The sequence below is a fragment of the Quercus lobata genome, chromosome 2, assembly GCF_001633185.2.
Source record: "Quercus lobata isolate SW786 chromosome 2, ValleyOak3.0 Primary Assembly, whole genome shotgun sequence".
In the NCBI taxonomy this organism is placed as follows: Eukaryota; Viridiplantae; Streptophyta; class Magnoliopsida; order Fagales; family Fagaceae; genus Quercus; species Quercus lobata.
Genome location: NC_044905.1, coordinates 28,386,131 through 28,390,539, shown reverse-complemented (window position 1 = coordinate 28,390,539; position 4,409 = coordinate 28,386,131). Strand labels below are relative to the sequence as shown.

At 33.2% G+C, this 4,409-nt stretch overlaps 1 long non-coding RNA gene across 1 annotated transcript; it reads right to left on the bottom strand.

Moving 5' to 3' along the window:
• Positions 1 to 317: 317 nt before the first annotated feature.
• Positions 318 to 3,750, bottom strand: LOC115975199. The gene is made up of 2 exons (XR_004088096.1): positions 3,716 to 3,750; positions 318 to 3,603 (listed from the first exon to the last, which is right to left on the bottom strand). It is a non-coding gene; the product is annotated as an uncharacterized LOC115975199 (long non-coding RNA).
• Between the last annotated feature and the right edge of the window lie 659 nt (positions 3,751 to 4,409).

Genomic DNA, 4,409 nt, shown 5'->3' with positions numbered 1-4,409 from the left:
TTTCTGTTAAAAAATATATACATCAAAATAACTTGCTAACTATTCCACTTTCCCACTAGGGGTTTTTTTCAATCCAACTCCAAAAACACAATGCCTGCAACGTCTCTTTGTCATCTTGGGCACTCATAAAACATGGCTTCCCGACTTCAACCTTTTGCACATGTACAATATTTGTTCTTCATGTGATGGAGATGTTTTCAGATTTTTTTGTGCAAATGCAACTAATATAGTTATTGAGGAGGTACTCACATTCTGCTCCCCAAATTCTTCCTGCAGGCTTTCAACAGCAGATCCAACCCGTTCGGGATTAGAAGTTGTGATTTTTTTTTTTTTTTTTTTTGAGAAGAATAGAAGTTCTGTATATTGATCAAATGAGATAAATGAATCAGTACAGTATATGTTCAGCACTAGAGCTATTTATACATTATCTGCTACTAATTAACAGCACATGGAGAATAGCTAACTTAAGCCTGTTAAACATAATCTCAAGCAATGGGCACCTGGATATATATATATATATATATCAATTGTATAATCACTCAAGACAAAGTCCTTAAGAAGAAGAGTTTTGATTGCTTTCAGCGAAACTAAGCCCAAGCATTCACACCACAGCAAACTAACTTCAACTCCATTATCCAACTACTGCCAATAATACATTAAAAGACACTCAGAAATACACTGATATCAAAGTTTCAAACCTTTCACGCCTTTACACCCGATTTTGATTGATTCATATGACCAAAACTCCATATAACCAGATCCTTTGTACTTGAAGCCTGCTGTTGAATATAAAAGTTTGCATTATGAATGTTACTAAGCACTAAACCTGCGGTTTCCCATTGACATACATAAAAGGCCTTGGACCAAATCTATTTTAAGCGTTTATATAAAAAAAAGTCATATCTAGTGCACAAAACTCCCATTTTTGCAGGATTTGGAAGAATTCGTGGTAGGCAACGTTACCCTCAATATTTTAGAGAGGCTGATTCTTGGACTCGAACCTGCAACCTATCGCTTTTGGTGGAAGGCATTTGCCATCGCACTAAGGCTTGAGGGATGGATTGATAACAATCCTCTTGAGTGCAAGGTAATGATTAACCACACACAATGCAAGTTCCAAATCAATAATCTTACACAAAAGCCTTCTAGGATCATACTTTGGAAGGGTTCCTTATTCGTCCAGCCTGTATTTATCCAGATTTGTTTAGCCACAATCAAGAAGAAACAGATATATGTTTGTACATACTGCAAGGATAAAAATTTTAGCCGCAAAGAAGGTCAAAAGACTAAAACCAATAAACAAGATTAAGGCCAGCATATTGCTCATGGCATATACTGTACTTGAATGAAATTATGTAATTAATTCTCACCATCGGATGAAGTCATTTCTGACAAGGGCATGACTTTAAACAGAGATGCTGCCCAAAGAATGTATCCATTGGAAAAGGTAGAAACCTTCAACTCTATGAAATAGCATACAATGGGTGGTCATATGTCTCAGTCTGACCATACAATAGTAGCAACAACAATATTGAAGACAAATCTGCATTTGTCAATGACTCATGAATATAGTGCAAATAATACCAACCAATTTGGCAAACTAAGTGGCAGCAGAAACCACTCAAGGTACATATTTCCAACAAGGCTTTCCAAATACTTAAAAAGTTCATTGTTCATACCATGCTAGACAGTAATGCTCTCTTGATCAAAGAGAACCTGCCAAGGAAATAATAGTTCATAAATATTACTAGATCTTCGTGTGCAATGAGCTACTATCGGGGAGGATGTTTGAGGAAACTAGTAATGCATTCACAATTACTTAGCTAGTTGAGTTCCACTTTTTTTGTGCGTATACAGATACATACATAAAATTGTTTTGAGTGAGCACCTTCTAGCCCCAAAGCAGACCCCAAGAAATAATGGTTGAGAAAACACTATATGATCTTAATAAACCAATGAGATACTATAATGGAGGATTTTTGAGGAAACTACTTATGTATTCACAATTACTTTGCTAATTAAATTTCAATTCTATCCACTTATAGAGAGATATACATAAGGTATTTTGAGTGAACATCTTGTAGCCCATAAACTAGATAAAGAATGATGGCTCCTAAAGCCGACAAACTAAATGGTCCCAAACCAATTTTTAATGAGCAACTAAGTAGACATTTCTCTTCATTTTTTCTCTCCACCTCACAATCATATGCAAGAAAACTAACATGATTTGAATAATTAGAAAACATGTTTACCATTGAACTAATTGAATACCTTCAGTAAGAGTTTCTAGAAGTAGCATAGAAACCAAATAATTTGCCCAGCCATAATGGCCATACAAGAAATTAGATGGATTAGTCTTTGCCCTTCATTAGAAGCAATTCATTAATCATATGTTAATGTTTTGCAATTAGCAGTCCTAGTGTTTCTTCATCAATGGAGGTATTAGCATATGCAAATTCACCCCCAGGCTCATCATTGCCATATTTGTAACAGCATAAAGCATGGGAATGTTTTATGTCAAGTTAAGCATATATATACACACACACACCCACACACCAACCACCTTAACGAAAATCTGAATTTAAACCACAAACATCACCTGAGAAAATTGCCAGAAAAAATTTCAAACCGAACATCACCTGAGCAAATAATAAAGATAAAGCAAACTCTTCTATGCTATTGCTAGCCAACAAAGCCTGGCTCAAATGGTACTTCCTCCCCCACAAGATTGGGTGGACGATGAATTCTTGGGAACCTACAAATAAGTGCTTGTACGACTTACCAAACAAAAGAGATAGAGAACTCAAGCATTATGCTAGTTTATGCCATTAAGAATCCAGTTAAAATCTTCAAAGGTTACCCTAATAGTTCTGGGTACTCGGAAAATTACCTGAGCAGTTTTTCACCATTGTAGTTTCTGCTATTCCTACACCTAAAAGAAAGGAAATATATATACAGTACATGTTCTATCTTCATCACTAAAATTAAAAAAGTTGTATTGCCATTCATTTCGTCCCATGGTCCATTTTCTTGAAATTTTTTTGTTCAGAATACATATTTTAGGGACAAAATTAGAAACTACACTATATCTTAGAGACAAATACTGTAGTATTCTATTTACCTGAAATATCAAGGCTTTATATTGTTACTGAAAATTAGAACTTAATAAGAGTGAAAGGAAAGTTAAAATATAGAAACTCTTTTTTCAATTTTGAGGATGAAAATAAAACCCAGGCTATATTTTAAGACCAAAAGAATATTTAGCCTAATTTTTTTTTAAAACCATACCCTGATTTCCCATTGGCACCAACAACCAAAAAGCTAATTAATACAAGCAACATAATAGCTTCTGAAATTCCTAAACTAAAATGAGAAATCTTAAACCATACCCATATTGCCAATCACTAGCAACAACCAAAACAAACTACTTTTTTTAATAGAATGCCAAAAGAAAACCATGAAATTCAAGTTCTAAGCTAATGGGTTTATGGATTTCAAAGCTCCTCAGCTGTCCCTTCTGTTCCACATGCAAAGCTTTAAACTTTAACTGATAAAGCTTCAGGAATTGGAACGATATAGGAAAAATAATATTGAAATTCATCCCTGGAGCAATTAATATCTCATAAACTTCATTTCCATCACAGTGGAAGGATAAAAAAAAAAAAACAAAAACAAAAATATTAAGAATCAAGGTTTAAGACAAAGCCATTCTCACCTAAAGCCAGCATTCAAGAAAAACCAGAACCATGTGTTTATGAATGGTGTTTAACACAGAATATGTGTCTGGGTTTTTATAGCCAGGGTTTATGTCGTGGATTTTCAAGGTAGATTGGGAAAATCTTGACCGTTAAAAGGATGATACACAGAAAGCCGAGATCAAACGGACGATGTTAGAATAAAATGTATATATTAAGAGATTCAAAAAATTAGTTATTGTAAAAGCCCATACCAAAAAATAAAGAAAAAAGAAAAATTAGTTATTATTTTTTTTAATTGGAAAAAATAAAAATCTCTAATTATAATAAATGTAAATTATTAATTTTTATCCAGAAAATAGAAGAACCTCTCGTGCGTGTTTAGAGGCTAGTTTATATTAGTGGTGAAATATTTATTCAACCACAATTTATCACCTCAAGCAAATTGAGCAAAAGCTTGTATTAGGAAAAATATAAACTATTTCATGCATTAACTATATTAAGTGTCATTGTTCTGCCTAAAAAAAAAAGAAAAAGTGTCATTGTTATATAAAGTTGGATTTTTTTTTTTTAATAACATATAAAGTTGGATCCTATATATAAAATCCACGTCTCACATATGAGATTCACCTTATATGAGAAGAGATTCACCTTATATGATAAGTGTGCATATATAATACACTGAATGTCCTAAATAATTTTATTAAAAACTTG